Genomic DNA, 16,921 nt, shown 5'->3' on the forward strand with positions numbered 1-16,921 from the left:
AACACACACAAAATGCTGGAGGAAATCAGCAAGCCAGGCAGCATCTATGGAAAAAAGTACAGTCGACATTTCAGGCCTAGACCCTTCGGCAGGACATCAAGGATATGGTTTGAATATAGGAAACTGGGACAAGCTATATGCAGACCATAGTCTTATCAGACCAAGGGCCTGTAATTATAACTAAGGGGAACAGTGTTAAACAGACATTAAGTATTTCTTCTATCCAGACTTCTTCTAAATTTCAAACCCAATAAACTAAAGAAGTAGTCATTTAAAATATTAAAGCAAAAGACTGACAGACATGAGGACAAGACAAAAGTGAACTGATTTTGAAGTCAGCAGCAAAAAAAAACAATCTGCTATAATAACTCAGCAGGTCAAGCAGCATTTGTGAAGGCAGAGACAAATGACATTTTGGGCTCAGACTTTCTGTTAGGACTGCTCTAAATTCCAGCACCTGCAGTTCCTCGTGTCTCATGGGAACTGAGTAGGATAGTGATTTTGAAATCAAGATTGGATCAGCTATGCAAACAACAGGAATTCTGCAGATGCTGTAAATTCAAGCAACACACATAAAAGTTTTTTTTATTTCAAAATATACTTTATTCAAAAATATATACAATAAACCATTCAATAACTTTTCCTCCTTTACATACGTTTCCATTATACTCAGTAAAATATCCGTATTAATAGCCACCCACGTGGCACTCCAGTAGTTCAGCTTAGCATCTCATTGTTGAGGGGTATACTCCCCGCCCACCGACCCCTCCCACTCCCACGGGTGGAGAAACCTATACTGTGGTCCTTCCCCACCGGGCCCTTGCGGTGGCTGCACCAAGTTTCAGTGCGTCCCTCAGCACGTACTCCTGCAGCCGAGAGTGTGCCAGTCGGCAGCATTCTCCCACGGACATCTCCATGTGCTGGTAGATCATCAAGTTTCGGGCTGACCAAAGAGGGTCTTTCACCGAGTTGATGATCTGCCAGCAGCACCGGATGTTGGTCTCCGTGTGCGTCCCCGGGAACAGCCCGTATATCAGAGAGTCCTCTGTTACGCAGCTGCTGGGGATAAAACGTGACACTAGCCCGTCCATCCTCCTCCACACCCTCTTTGCGAACTGGCAGTGTGCAAAGAGGTGGATCACAGACTCCTCCTCACTGCAGTCCTCCCGTGGGCAGTGGGGTGCGGGGACGACATTCCGGGCGTACAGGAGGGCTCTGACTGGGAGGGCCCCTCTCACCGCCAGCCAGGCGAGGTCTTGGTGCCTGTTGGTGAGATCTGGCGATGAGGCATTTTGCCAGATGAACTGGACAGTCTGCTCAGGGAACCACCCCACTGTGTCCATCACGTCCTTCTCCTGCAGTGCCTGCAGGACACTTCGTGCCGACCACTGCCTGATGGCCCTGTGGTCAAAGGCGTTCTCCTGGAAGAACTTTGCTACGTAGGACAAGTATGCCGGCAACGACCAGCTGACTGGGGCGTTGAGCGGGAGTGGGGCCAGACCCATCCTTCGTAGCCACGGCGACAAGTAGAATCTGGGCACATAGTGGTACTTGGTGCCCACATACCTGGGCTCTACACACAACCTGATGCAGCCACATACGAAGCTGGCCATCAGGGTGAGGGCGACATTGGGGACGTTCTTGCCCCCGTTGTCCAGGGACTTGTGCATGACGGTCCGTCTCACCCGCTCCATCTTGGATCCCCAGACGAATCTGAAGACAGCCTGGGTGATTTCCGAGCTGTAGGAGCGGGGGACGGGCCAGACCTGCGCCAAGTACAGCAGCCCTGAGAGCACCTCACACCTGATGACCAGGTTCTTGCCCGTTATCGACAGGGAACGCCCTCCCCACAGTCCCAGTTTCTGTTTCACCTTGGCAGTCCGCTCCTGCCAGTTCTTGTTGCACGCCTCAGCCCCTCCGAACCAGATCCCCAACACCTTCACGTGGTCAGACCTGACGGTGAAGGGGACGCTGGATCGGTCGGGCCAGTTGACGAACAGCATGGCTTCGCTCTTTGTGCGGTTGACCCTGGCCCCCGACGCTAGCCCGAACTGTTTGCAGGTGCCAATCAACCTGCGAACTGACCTCAGATCAGAGCAGAAGACGGTGACGTCGTCCATGTACAGGGAGGTTTTCACTTGGGTCCCTCCACTGCCTGGCAGCGTCACCCCTCTTATGCCCTCATCCCTCCTGATGGCTTCCGCAAAGGGTTCTATGCAGCAGACAAACAAGACAGGGGAGAGGGGACAGCCCTGCCTAACTCCAGACCTGATGGGGAAGCTGTCTGTTTCCCACCCGTTGACCTGGACTGCACTACGGATGTCTGTGTAGAGCAGTCTGATCCAATTCCGGATTCCCTCCCCAAATCCCATTTTGGAGAGTACGTCCGCCATGTACGTGTGCAATATCCTGTCAAAGGCTTTCTCCTGGTCCAAGCTGACCAGGCAGGCGTCCACCCCCCTGTCCTGCACGTAGGCGATGGTGTCCCTCAGCAGCGCGAGGCTGTCTGAGATCTTCCTGCCCGGTACAGCACAGGTTTGGTCCGGGTGGATCACCTGTCCCAGAGCAGACTTGACCCTGTTGGCGATAGCCTTGGACAGGATCTTGTAGTCCACATTCAGGAGAGAGATGGGTCTCCAATTTCTAATGTCCTCCCTTTCCCCCTTCTGCTTGTAGATGAGGGTGATGATGCCCTTCCTCATGGACTCAGACATACTGCCGGCCAGAAGCATAGCGTTGTACACTTCCAGCAGGTCTGGGCCCATCCAGTTCCACGGAGCCGAGTACAACTCAGCCGGTAAGCCGTCGCTTCCGGGAGTCTTACCCGACCCAAAGGAACGGATGGAGCCTGTCAGCTCGTCCAGGGTCAGTGGCTGATCCAGACTCTCCCACTTGCCGTCGTCTAAGACCTGCGTGATAGACGACAGGAAGTTGCGGGAGGCTGTGGATTCTGTGGCCTTTTCGTCGTACAGACTGGCATAGAAGGACTTGCAGATCCTCAGTATGTCGGTCTGTGAGGACGCGACTGAGCCGTCCTCTTCCTTAAGGTTGTGGATCACAGAGCTCCCCCCTGTGCACCTTTTGGAAGAAGAAGCGTGAGCACGTCTCATCCTGCTCCACGGTTTGGACCCTTGATCGGAAGATGATCTTGGAGGACTCAGCGGCGAGGTGCTGGGCTTGCCAGCCCTTCACCTCTCGCAATTCCTCCCTGACATCCACCCCCTTCGACTGCAGAAGGAGAAGTTGCTGCAACTCTGTCTGGAGTTTACGCAGTTCCCTCTGCTCCTGCCTTGCCTTCTGAATACCCTTGCGGATGAAGAACCTCTTAATGTTCTCCTTGGTGGCTTCCCACCAGTGAACCGGGGAATCAAAGAAGGCTTTCAAGGTTCTCCAACCTGTGTACTCCCTCTCTAGTTCCTCGATGTTCTCTGGGGTCAGCAGCTTTACGTTCAGCTTCCACGTCCCCCTGCCTGCCTTCTGGTCCTCCTGTAAGCGACAGGTGGCTCTCAGAAGGCAGTGGTCAGAGAAGAACACCGGCGTGACATCGGTGGACCTGACCGTGAGGGACTCAGACAGGAAGAGGAAGTCGATCCGGGAGCGGGCTGAGCCGTCCGATCGTGTCCAGGTGGCTTGCGGCTGTGCTCCACCTGTGGGGGTGCCAAAGGCGTCGCGCAGCTTGGCTGTCTTCATCGTTTCCCTCAGGAGTCTAGAGGTACTGTCCAGCCTGCCGGGTCCTCCAGCTGCATCAATGGTGCAGTTGAAGTCTCCGGCCAGAACGACCGGCTGGGACGTCACCAGCAGCTTTGGGAGCTGCTCTAAGACGGCCAGCCGCTCGCTCCGCACGGGGGAGGCGTACACATTGACCAGCCGGAGCGGAGTGCCCCGGTATTTGATGTCTGCTACCAGGAGGCGCCCCGCAACCACCTCTTTAACTTGGGTGATTGAGAAGTTGCCTCCCCGCAGCAGAATCCCCAGGCCGGAAGCGCGACAATCGTTGCCCCCCGACCACACAGACAAACCTTTTTTCCACCACCGTGACCACCTCCGGTAGTTACGGAGATGTGGTAGTCCACACTCCTGGAGGAAGGTCACGTCGACCTTTACAGTGTCCAGGTACTGGAGCGTGCTGACGCATCACCCAGTACTCTTCAAACTTCGCACATTCAAGCACGCCAATTTAAGGTCTGCCATCGTTGTAAGTCCTTTATTTTGGCTGCTCTCCATCCTCACCCTTGCCATCCTGAGCCTTCATTCCCACCGCCTTTGTGAAGTTTTCCACCTCCTGTGGGCTCAGGTACTGCTGGTAGTACTCCTCCGTGTGTGGCTGTTCTGGTTCTGGGCCCGGGGGGTTGTTGACTTCCTGGGCTGCTTCCCCTTCCGGCTGCTGGGTGCCAGCCGTGGCTCTGCTCCCGGATTCCCGGAGCTGTGTGTGTCGGCTGCTCACCGCCTCCTGTACTTGGGGGGTGGCCAGCAGACTTTCTCCCTCCTCTCTCCTCCTCTCCACCTGTTCTGCCAGCCGCTTCTTCCGCTGGGGCTGCTGGCCTCCCCCAACTCCTTCCTCCTCTGAAGAGGACAGGGTACCAGAGGCTGTGTGGTTCCCTGCCCTTTTCTTGTGTTGCTCTGCCTTCTGTCGCTTGGCCGCCGCCTTTTGGGTCTTTTTGTGTTTTACGACCTTCCATTCCGTTTCCACCTCAGCTCTCCCCTCCTCCATGGACTCCTGCTCATCGTTTGCCTGGTCCTGGAGGGTCTGCAGTGGGGTGGCAGGTCTTGGGGTGCTTGCACCTTCCTCCCTGGTCTCGTCATCCGTCCTGTCGGGTGCCTCATCTGCAGCGCTGGCGGGTACGTCCGCAGCTGCCTGGGCCCTTTCAGGGCCAGCACCTCCCCTGGTCGCCTGTGCATAGGTGTCCCCACGCTTCGGGCAGGCTCTGTACAGGTGGCCAGCCTGCCAACAAAGGTTGCAGGACTTGGCCTGCGTGCAGTCTTTGGTCAGGTGGCATTCGACTTTACAGTTCTTGCACATCACCACCCTGCACTGGGCTGCCGCAGTTTCGGCACACCCTGGGTTGTCCCGCGTACACCATGTACCCTCGGTTCCCTCCGATGGTGAAGACGGAGGGGGGGTGGATGACGCCGCCGTTGGAATCCAACCTCAGCTTCACCTTCACCTGCCGTTTGCTGGTCCAGATTCCCAGTCCGTCCTTCACGTCCGCTGGTGTTCCTACGCTCTCCACATACCGAGCGAGGAATGTAAGGACATCTACCACTGGCACGTGCAGGTTGAACATGTGCACCGTGATTGTCCGTTCCTGTTGCGTAGCCGTTGCAAAGAGGGCCTGTGCTTTCAGCAGCGACAGCGGCGCCTCTGTCCCCTTCAGCTGAAGCTGCTGGTACAGCTTCTGCCACCCTGCAGCCTGCCGGAAAGTGACATCGAAGAAACCTGCGAAGTCCTGGACGCAGTAGATGTCATCGGGCGTAAATCCGCAGCATTCCATCAAGACCTTCCGGATGAAGGTCTCTCGGGTGAAGCCGGTGCCCCCGTTCCGGTCTCGCACTGTCAGCCTGACAGTGTTCTTGATACCCTGGCCTCAAGCTGATGTACTGCTCGCTGCTGCCATCTTCTTCCTCACTGCTGTCGTCGCTGGTATGGGGTGTTAGATTGGAGGCCAATCAGTATTAGGATCCACCCCTGCGTCAGCGCGAACTCTCCTCCTCCGCCTTCTGGTCTGATAAGAACAGATACTACACTTGATCTTAGCCAAAAGGCCGAGATCAAGTGAGGCAACACACATGAGAGTTGCTGGTGAACGCAGCAGGCCAGGCAGCATCTGTAGGAAGAGGTGCAGTCGACGTTTCAGGCCGAGACCCTTCGTCAGGACTAACTTTTATGTTGGATCAGCCATGATTATGTTACATGGTTGCGCAAGTTCAAAACTTGACTCACTTCCCCGTTTTTCTTGAAGTTCTTGGGAGAGAGAAAAAGTGTTGAAACACAAGAATACCGAGTACAGCAACTAATGCACATTTACAATGGACCACGGGAATCTCTCTCCGTGCTAATGTTGTATAACCGACTAACAGTTTTCAGCATTTACTGTTTTTATTCCTGTACGTTCAGTGCTTTTCGGTTTCAACAAAACCTAACGAAGGTTCTGGTTAACCATCTGCAATATAATCCAATCTACCTGAACCTTGGTTCCACCTACACCTTCATTCCAACGGCTGCCGCGTTAAGAACGTCACAGTATGATGCACACGCGCTCAACATCGCCCCGTGGGCCGTGCAGTCGCGCGCCCTAAATCACGCCTTGGGGCGGTGCGTTCGTGCTCAACGTCACTTGCGTGGTTTTGCGGCGCGCTCGTGCCCGACGTCACCTGTATGGTTGTGCGGCGCGCGCGAACCTGCGCAGGAGATGGCAAATTCTATCGAGAAGGAAATCAAACTGGAATGGGGAAATAAAAATAGTTTTGTGTGTTGACAGAGTAGGGACAAAAAAAACCCTAAAGCGATCAGTCTTTTGAACAAAGATTCGGAGAACGTTGTCAGGTGATGGTCGATGAAAGTTTTTGTTTCCTTTGTCAGCGGAGTGGGTGAAGAGAGAACTCTGCTGTGCCAAGCCGTCTGTAGTCACCAGCTGCCCCATGCGTGGCAGAGTCTGCTTGTCTGACACCCACTTCTGGATCCCCGGAGCTAGAGTGGAATCCTGTCATCTTCAATCGCCCCAGCAGACAAGTTTTGTGCAAATTTTTCGAAGTCGCCTTTGGAGGCTATACATGGCGATTCAAAGCTGTTAAGCATCGTAAGTACTTCATCCTGTTTTTGTTTGCTTTTTTTTCCAATTTAGATTGCTCTTGGTTTGTGTAGATAATTCGCTGAGTGGGGTACAGCAGGGTTATTTGATAAACATGACAGTTATTTTCACTAAACACACATCAAAGTTGCTGCTGAAAGCAACAGGCCAGGCAGCATCTGTAGGAAGAGGTGCAGTCGACGTTTCAGGCCGAGACCCTTCGTCAGGACTAACTGAAGGAAGAGTGAGTAAGGGATTTGAAAGTTGGAGGGGGAAGGGGAGATCCAAAATGATAGGAGAAGACAGGAGGGGGAGGGATGGAGCCAAGAGCTGGACAGGTGATTGGCAAAAGGGATATGAGAGGATCATGGGACAGGAGGTCCGGGAAGAAAGACAAGGGGGGGGGAACCCAGAGGATGGGCAAGAGGTATATTCAGAGGGACAGAGGGAGAAAAAGGAGAGTGAGAGAAAGAATGTGTGCATAAAAATGAGTAACAGATGGGGTACGAGGGGGAGGTGGGGCCTTAGCGGAAGTTAGAGAAGTCGATGTTCATGCCATCAGGTTGGAGGCTACCCAGACGGAATATAAGGTGTTGTTCCTCCAAACTGAGTGTGGCTTCATCTTTACAGTAGAGGAGGCCATGGATGGACATGTCAGAATGGGAGTGGGATGTGGAATTAAAATGTGTGGCCACTGGGAGATTCTGCTTTCTCTGGCGGACAGAGCGTAGATGTTCAGCAAAACGGTCTCCCAGTCTGCGTCGGGTCTCGCCAATATATAAAAGGCCACATTGGGAGCACCGGACGCAGTATATCACCCCAGTCGACTCACAGGTGAAGTGTTGCCTCACCTGGAAGGACTGTTTGGGGCCCTGAATGGTGGTAAGGGAGGAAGTGTAAGGGCATGTGTAGCACTTGTTCCGCTTACACGGATAAGTGCCAGGAGGGAGATCAGTGGGGAGGGATGGGGGGGACGAATGGACAAGGGAGTTGTGTAGGGAGCGATCCCTGCGGAATGCAGAGAGAGGGGGGGAGGGAAAGATGTGCTTAGTGGTGGATCCCGTTGGAGGTGGAGGAAGTTCCGGAGAATAATATGTTGGACCCGGAGGCTGGTGGGGTGGTAGGTGAGGACCAGGGGAACCCTATTCCTAGTGGGGTGGCGGGAGGATGGAGTGAGAGCAGATGTACGTGAAATGGGGGAGATGCGTTTTCACTAGATCAGAGGTATTCTAGAAGCAAATAAGAATAACAAAATTACAGGCTTTCAAAGAACTTGTTAATATATTAAAATCTAAATCGATCAATAAACTCCAAGAAATAGGCTGTCGAGGAAAGCAAAACTGGTAAAGTCCTTCGGATTTATAATTTTTTTTGTTAAGCTATGCTATTTTATAACAAGCGAGCCATGGTTTGGGCAACAATGCATAGAGCTCATTTTTTTTAATGTTGAGAATTTAACTATTTAGGAAGTCATCCTCCCACTTTCTGTTCTCAGTCTGCAGCTGTATTCCAAGATAATTCAATGTAAACTCGAAGAACGGCATTATTAGGTTCCTTCCTTGTCCCTTTCGCCTTTTCCTTCACCATATTACGGTATTTGGAAACAGCACATATCCTTATGACGTTAATGATTGCGAAAAGAGTGTAAAGGGGGACCTTAAATCATGTAATATGCATTGTAATTTTTGTCAGGTTATATCCTGTTATTATATTGCATTGATTTTTTTTTCACAAAATGTTGGCTTTGTATTTTAGAATCCTTTCTGCAGTAACAAATAGTCCAGCACCATTTGGTATTTCGTGGTGAACAATAGCAGACTTTCGAGACTATTTAATGTTATGCCTAATAAAACCCGAACACAATTTTCATTTGCCAGTTTTGGGCTATGCAGGAGAATAATAGAGTTATGTTTAAAGTCCCAGTGAGTTTAAAGGGAATGCTAGAAATGAGGCTCTGGTCTAACCAGTATTAAAGTGAGTGTGGGAAACATGAACCTTATTTTAAAGAAAATGAATGATGCTGTTTATGCTGATGGTACCAGTTTAGGAGTGCTGCTACAATAATTGGGGATGGGGAAGCAGAATCACTGAATATATTAAAAGCATAGAATGAGGCACATTTGAAATGGTGTCCAGACCAAGATTAGATCAGGCATGATCTTAGTGAATGAAGGAGCAGTCTCATGGGCAGTGAATTTTGTTTAAATTTTGTTCGCATTTCCATGGATAAACCACCACACTCACTATTTCCTCAAACTGTTGCTGACTGCTGACCCAAGCCAATGCCATAGTGTGTGTGTGTGTGTGTGTGTGAGAGAGAGAGAGAGAGAGAGAAAGAAAAGGGGAGCATTTCTGAGTGTAAGAGTGGGACAGCCCTGAGCTGATATCTCAAGTCAAAAACTGTGGCGGAAATCTGAAATCACTGAATTTGCAGTTTCCACAAAATTGCTTTTAAGCTGGGGGTTTCCTGATCGTTTACTTGTTGTTCATGTTTCTCTTGCATGGTGCTACTGCAATATTCAATAGTTTAATTGTCATTTGGATTTACCATCAAATATAAATTCCCTTTCTTCCAGTTTATTTCCAGGACAGAGGAAAATTGTTCTTTTATTGCCAATATTTCATAAGCTGGATTGATGCTGATTAAAGTGGATGAGTGTGGAAATATTGCATGGGCTAAAAGCTGCACAGTGTACTGTAAGATTTAACACTTTTGCTTGCTAAATCCCATTGCACTTTTTCTTGGTTGCCAGGCTGTTAAAAGAAGGAAGGGAAAGATTGCAGAAGCTCCAACACAATTTTGGTAATAGGAATGGACCAGAGGTTTGCAGGAGAGCTATTGCTATATTGTTGCTTAAAAAGGAAGAAAATATTAACAAAATAATTACAGGCCAGTTTAAATTTGGTACCAGTGAAATTATTGAGATCCATTCTAATAGACAAGAAGCTGTTAGTTATGAATGCACAGAAAAATTAGGGCAATTGAGATCAACTTGTATCTGAGGGAGTATTTGAGAAATTTCCATGCTTTTTTCTTGTTGAATTACAATAAAACTTCAATTATTTGTTACCCAGCTATTATAACCATATAACAATTACAGCACAGAAACAGGCCATCTCGGCCCTTCTAGTCCGTGCCGAACGCTTACTCTCACCTAGTCCCATCTACCTGCACTCAGCCCATAACACTCCATTCCTTTCCTGTCCATGTACCTTTCCAATTTTTTTTTTAAATGACAAAATTGAACCTGCCTCTACCACTTTTGCTGGAAACTCGTTCCACACAGCTGCCACTCTCTGAGTAAAGAAGTTCCCCCTCATGCTACCCCTAAACTTTTGCCCCTTAACTCTCAACTTATGTCCCCTTGTTTGAATCTCCCCCACTCTCAATGGAAAAAGCCTATCCACGTCAACTCTATCTATTCCCCTCATAATTTTAAATACCTCTATCAAGTCCCCCCTCAACCTTCTACGCTCCAAAGAATAAAGAGCTAACTTGTTCAACCTTTCTCTGTAACTTAGGTGCTGGAACCCAGGTGACATTCTAGTAAATCTCCTCTGTACTCTCTCTATTTTGTTCACATCTTTCCTATATTTCAATGACCAGAACTGTACACAATACTCCAAATTTGGCCTCACCAATGCCTTGTCCAATTTTAATATTACATCCCAACTCCTATACTCAGTGCTCTGGTTTATAAAGGCCAGCATACCAAAAGCTTTGTTCACCACCCTATCCACAAAAGATTCCACCTTCAGGGAACTATGCACCATTATTCCTCGATCACTCTGTTCTACTGCATTCCTCAATGCCCTACCATTTACCATGTATGTCCTATTTTGATTAGTCATACAAAATGTAGCATCTCACATTTATCAGCATTAAACTCTATCTGCCATCTTTCATAAAAGTTGCTGGTGAACGCAGCAGGCCAGGCAGCATCTCTAGGAAGTTGCTTGAAATTCTAGCATATGCAGATTTCCTCCTGTCTGCCGTCTTTCAGCCTACTCTTCTAACTGGCCTAAATCTCTCTGCAAGCTTTGAAAACCTACTTCATTATCCATAACGCCACTTATCTTAATATCATCTGCATACTTACTCATCCAATTTACCGCCCCATCATCCAGATCATTAATGTATATGACAAACAACACTGGACCCAGTAAAGATCCCTGATGCACACCATTAGTCACCGACCTCCAACTTGACAGACAGTTATCCACCACTACTCTCTGGCATCTCCCATCCAGCCACTGTTGAATCCATTTTACTGCTTCAATATTAATACCTAATGATTGAACCTTCATAAGTTCTTATGGTTCAGTGTTGACCAAACAGGTGATGTTTCCCATACTCATTTACCACTGTCCAGGATGCCGGTTCCCTCATTCCATTTAAGCTTACTGGAACTTTTATTTTAATAAATAGGGCAGCCAAAATTGAATTTGAAGTGTGTTGGAGTATTAACTGGAATGGCATTTAGTAGTCTGGATAATCTGCCTGTTCAACACCAACAAAGTTCTCTGTGTGCTGGATTATTTTTGGGCACCAGTGAGGTCAAATGAAAGGCCAGATGTCTGGTGAAGTCTGCATGGACTTCAGCAAGGCTTTTAATAAGATTCTGCATGGTGGTCTTTTCAAAAAAAAACCTAAAAAATCTAAAGGAGAGTAGCAAATTGAGTTTAGAACAGCTCAATTAAAAAAAAATATGCATTGCAGGAATGACGTAACCACATCAGCAGAGATTTTATAGGAAGTTTATGAGGATGTTCCACGGATTGGGAAATAACAATAGTGAGGAAATGCACAATAAGCTATGCTTAATTTGAAACAAAGGAAGCTGATAAATGATTGATAGACTTGGCTAAAATTATGATGGATCTGGGTAAGGTAAACGTGAAGGACCTATTTCCACTGGCAGATGGCTGAAAAGTCAGCAAACATAATCTTAAAGCAATTAGTAGAAAGGTTAGAGGGGAGGGGAGGAAACATTTTCTTAACCAGAGAGTGACAGAAATACTCACCAGATTTATAAAGTACATTGCTGGGATTAGTATTTAGAGCTGTGTACTGCTGGATGTAGACCTATCCTGACACATTGGATGGAATGTTCCCTTTTGATGTAGATATTCTGTACCATAATTTACATCAAGCGATGTGAAATCTGATTGGATGTATGTGATTTAGTTATTGGAAGATTGTCTCTTCAGAAAAGAAATAGCATACAAAGGTTAGTTGAGAAATTTTGCCTGTGTGAGTGTCTATGTGCAAGGATGGATTATCTATATTTTCACCTTTGTGGGTCGACTCACCATCAATACCTGATCATTGTGATGTGTGTTTCTTTGTTTGTCATGCTGATTTGGATTCTTGATTACAGTAAGTGCACAATCAGTATTACAGTAGAGTAAAGAGAATTACAGAGGCATGAGAGAGGAGCTGACTAAAGTTGATTAAAAGGGTACAGTAGCAGGGATGATGGCAAAACAGCAAGGCTGGAGTTTCTGGAGCATTTTAGAAGGTGCAGGGTAGAAACATCCCCAAAGAAGTAGTAGTATTTTAACAGGAGTTTGAGGTTGACAAGGGAAGTCAAAGAGAGCATAAAAGCAAAAGAAAGGGTGTATAATATGGTAAAAATTAGCTTTTAAAAAACAAAAGAAATCAACTAAATAAATCAATAGGGAGAGAAGAAATGAAATATGAAGGCAAGCTAGGCAATAATATAAAAGCGGATACTAAAACTTCAGATATGTAAAGAGTAAGAGAGGCAACTGTGGATATCAGACTGTTGGAAAATGACTCCAGAGAAGTAGTAATGAAGGAGGGAAGAAATGGTGAACAAACCTAATCAGTATTTTTCCTCAGTCTTCAGTATGGAAGACACCAGCAGTTTGCCAAAAAAAATTGAGAATGTCATGGATGCAGAATGAAGTATAGTTGCTCTCACCAAGGAGAAGGTGCTTTGGAAGCTGAAAGGTTTGAAGGTAGATAGGTCACCTGGACCAGGTGGACTACACCATGGGGTTCTGAAAAGATAGCTGAAGAGATGGTGGAGGCATTAGTAGTTATCTTTCGAGAGTTACTATACTCTGGAATGGTTCCAGAGGACTGAAAAAATGCAAATGTTGCTCCATTCTTTAAAAGAGGGACGAAGGCAAAAGAAAGCAAATTGAATTGACCTTATTACATGCATCCTTCATATACATGAGGAGTAAAAAATCTTTACGTTACGTCTCTATCTAAACGTGTAATGTGCAATTTATAGTAACTTGTAATAAATAGTATGTACAACAGGACAGTCAATATAGCATAGAAATACAGTTGTGTCAGCATGAATTAATCAGTTTAATGGCCTGGTGGAAGAAGCTGTCCCAGAGCCTGTTGGTCCTGGCTTTTATGCTGTGGTGCCATTTCCTGGATGGTAGCAGCTAGAACAGATTGTGGTTGGGGTGGCTCGGATCCCCAATGATCCTTCGGGCCCTTTTTACACACCTGACTTTGTTAATGTCCTGAATAGTGGGAAGCTCGCATCTACAGATGCACCAGGCTGTCTGCACCACTCTCTACAGGGTCCTGTGATTGCAGGAAGAACAGTTCCCAGACCAGGCAGTGATGCAGCCAGTCAGGATGCTCTCAATCGTGCTGCTGTAGAAATTATAGGCCAGTTAGCCTGACTTGAATGGTTGGGAAGATGTTTGAGTCCATTATTAAGGATGAGTATTCGGGGAAGCACATGATAAAATAGTCCAAAGTCATCATGGTTTTCTTGAAGGGAAATCTTGCCTGACAAAGCTGTTGGAACTCCTTGAGAAAGTAACAGACATGATAGATAAAGGAGAGTTAGTGAATGTGTACTTGGATTTTCAGAAGGCTGCACACGAGGTTGCTTAACGAGATGAGAGCTAATGGTATTACAGGAAAGATACTAGTATGGATGGAAGATTGACTGATTGGAGGAAGGCAAAGAGTGGGAATAAAGGGGGCCTTGTCTGGTTGACTGCCAGTGACTAGAGTTATTCTGAGGAGGTCGTTGTTGGGACTACTTCTTTTCACATTATTTGTCACTGATTTGGATAACAGAATTGATGGCTTTGTGACTAGTTTTGTGGATGATATGAAGATAGGTGGAGGGGCAGGTAGTATTGGGGAAGTAGGGAATCTGCCGAAGGATTTGTACAGATTAGGAGAATGAGCAAAGAAGTGGTAGATTGAATATAGTGTAGGAAAGTGTATGGTGGTTATGCTTGCTTGCCTATAACTGCTGAGACCCAAAGCCAGGAGATAGACTGAAGCCAGAACATGAAATAAACCTTTATTCAGTAAAACTTCGCAACTACAAAAATCCCAACAATGCATCCCAAAGCATGACTGTTTAAGTTGTTTACCCAAGAACAATTCAGACATTGTGAGGAACAATGATGAATCAGTGAAAGTCAGCCTGGAACTGATTGTCAGCCAAATAATAAGCATTGGTTGTTTCGGCTCCCATAATGCCTCCCCCTTGAAGCTGATTACCTGTAGATTTGAGCCAAGGGTTGATTAGGATTGGAACAACCAACTTGTACTAGCGATCAGTCTTTCTTAGTGGTTGCAGGTTTTCACTTTCTTGTTGCAATGTTGCTTGCAGCTATGCCGGCTTTGTTGGTTGATTTGTTCAAGGTAAATTGAACCCTTCCAGGAGGAGATGAAGGTCCAACTTTGTGTTTGATGGCCTGCCCGATGAACCTGCTGTGTCTTGGAGAGCACGTGGCTGCAACTGGTTGATGCCAAGATACCATGGATATTCGTCAATGATAACTCCATAGAGCACTTTCCTTATTTTGACAATCTAACCTGGTACCCAGCAGTCTTGCCCATTGCGATACTGTCTGGCCTAACTGCACCTGTGGGCTTGAATGACTTCACCCATTGATCAAAGTCTGTGTGGCTGCATTTGTGCACCTGACCATCTGCTCTCTTGGATGTTGGACACTGGCAGCATTGCATCCAATATTATGCGCAGTTTTCTTCCCAAAAACACTTCAGCTGGAGACTTCTTCTCGACACCTGGGTCTGGTATAAACTGTTATGTAAGGAAAAATGTGTTAAGAGCCTTGGCCAATGCTCCGTCCCCTCTTCATTTCAGAAGTGACCGTTTGAAGGTATCCACAAACCTCTCAGCTTGGCCGTTGTACTGTAGATGATACAGTAGAAGGAATAAAAACACAGACTCTTTTTTAAACAAGGAGAAAATTCAAAAATCGGAGGTGCAAAGGCCCTTGGGAGTCCTTTTGCAAGGTTCCCTAAAGGTTAACTTGCAGGATGAGTCAGTGGTGAGGAAGGCAAATACACTTTTAGCATCATTTCGAGAGGACCTGAATATAAAAGCAAGGATGTAATGCTGAGGCTTTAAAAGGCAATAGCGAGGCCTCACTTCGAGTAGATTGTGAGCAGTTTTGGGCCCCTTATCTTAGAAGGAATACTGCTGACATTGGAGAGGGTACAGAGGAGGTTCATGAGAATGACTCTGGAATTGAAAGCCTTATCATATAAGGAGTGTTTGATGACTCTGGGCTTGTATGTGCTTGAATTTAGAAGAATGAGGGGGGGATCTCATTGAAACCTATTAAATAGTGAAAGACCAAGATAGAGAGGATGTGGAGAGGATGTTTCCCATGGTGGGGGAGTCTAGGACTAGAGGGCACAGCCTCAAAATACAAAGAAATCCCTTTGGAACACAGATGAGGAGGAATTTTTTAGCCAGAGGACAGTGAATCTGTGGAATTCATTACCACAGAAAACTGTAGGTGCCAAATCTTTGAATATACAGCATTCTTAGTGGAAGCTGATAGGTTCTTGATTAGGAAGGGCATCAAAGGTTACCAGAGAATGAGCTTGAGAGGGATAATTAATCAGCCTTGATCAAATGCGGAGCAGACTCAATGGGCCAAGTGGCCTAATTCTGCTCCTACATCTTATTGATTAAAAAGAAAGATGCCATTGCCTTCTCTCTTATGGAAAGAGTGCAAAATTGTTGATTCATTAACAGTTGTTCCTAATTTATCAAGAAAGGGATCAATAGTTTAATTTGTACTAAGCTTGGATTCTCCATAGGTATGTTCTTCAGAAGTTAGCTATATATACAATACAGTTTTTAAAAGTCATCTTCTTGTAGGTCCATGATTACTGCATATTCTTCCCAGTATGCTCATCATATATTAGAAACAGAAACATAGAAAATAGGTGCAGGAGTAGGCCATTCGGCCCTTCGAGCCTGCACCGCCATTCAGTACGATCATAGCTGATCATCCAACTCAGAACCCTGTACCTGCCTTCCTTCCATACCCCCTGATCCCTTTAGCCACAAGGGCCATATCTAACTCCCTCATATATAGCCAATGAACTGGCCTCAACTGTTTCCTGTGGCAGAGAATTCCACAGATTCACCACTCTCTGTGTAAAGAAGTTTTTCCTAATCTCGGTCCTAAAAGGCTTCCCTTTTATCTTCAAACTGTGACCCCTTGTTCTGGACTTCCCCAACATCGGGAACAATCTTCCTGCATCTAGCCTGTCCAATCCCTTTAGGATTTTATATGTTTCAATAAGATCCCCCCTCAATCTCCTAAATTCCAATGAGTATAAGCCTAGTCGATCCAGTCTTTCATCATATGAAAGTCCTGCCATCCCAGGAATCAATCTGGTGAACCTCCTTTGTACTTCCCCTATGGCAAGGATGTCTTTCCTCAGATTAGGGGACCAAAACTGCACACAATACTCCAGGTGTGGTCTCACCAAGGCCTTGTACAACTGCAGTAGTACCTCCCTGCTCCTGTATTCGAATCCTCTTGTTATGAATGCCAGCATACCATTCGCCTTTTTCACTACCTTCTGTACCTGCATGCCCACTTTCAATGACTGGTATATAATGACACCCAGGTCTTGTTGCACCTCCCCTTTTCCTAATTGGCCGCCATTCAGAAAATAATCTGTTTTCCTGTTCTTGCCACCAAAGTGGATAACCTCACATTTCTCCACATTAAATTGCATCTGCTGTGAATTTGCCCACTCACCTAACCTATCCAAGTCACCCTGCATCCTCTTAGCATCCTCCTGTCAGCTAACACTGCCGCCCAGCTTCGTGTCATCCGCAAAC

The 16,921-nt window shown here is 47.0% G+C and overlaps 1 protein-coding gene and 1 pseudogene across 4 annotated transcripts in view; one reads left to right on the plus strand and one right to left on the minus strand.

Moving 5' to 3' along the window:
- Positions 1-5,643: 5,643 nt before the first annotated feature.
- LOC140206746 (U2 spliceosomal RNA) lies at positions 5,644-5,775 on the minus strand (annotated as a pseudogene).
- Positions 5,776-6,337: 562 nt separating this feature from the next.
- dennd3a (DENN/MADD domain containing 3a) overlaps positions 6,338-16,921 on the plus strand; it is a 146,658-nt gene continuing 136,074 nt past the window's right edge. For 2 of the 4 annotated variants that reach the window (XM_072259482.1, XM_072259491.1), the window contains exon 1: positions 6,338-6,797. The gene's annotated coding sequence lies outside the window, so the exon portion shown is untranslated. The remainder of the gene's footprint in view (positions 6,798-16,921) is intronic. The other 2 variants (XM_072259475.1, XM_072259486.1) reach the window with 1 other exon arrangement.

The sequence above is a fragment of the Mobula birostris genome, chromosome 1 (genome assembly GCF_030028105.1).
Source record: "Mobula birostris isolate sMobBir1 chromosome 1, sMobBir1.hap1, whole genome shotgun sequence".
NCBI classification, from domain to species: domain Eukaryota; kingdom Metazoa; phylum Chordata; class Chondrichthyes; order Myliobatiformes; family Myliobatidae; genus Mobula; species Mobula birostris.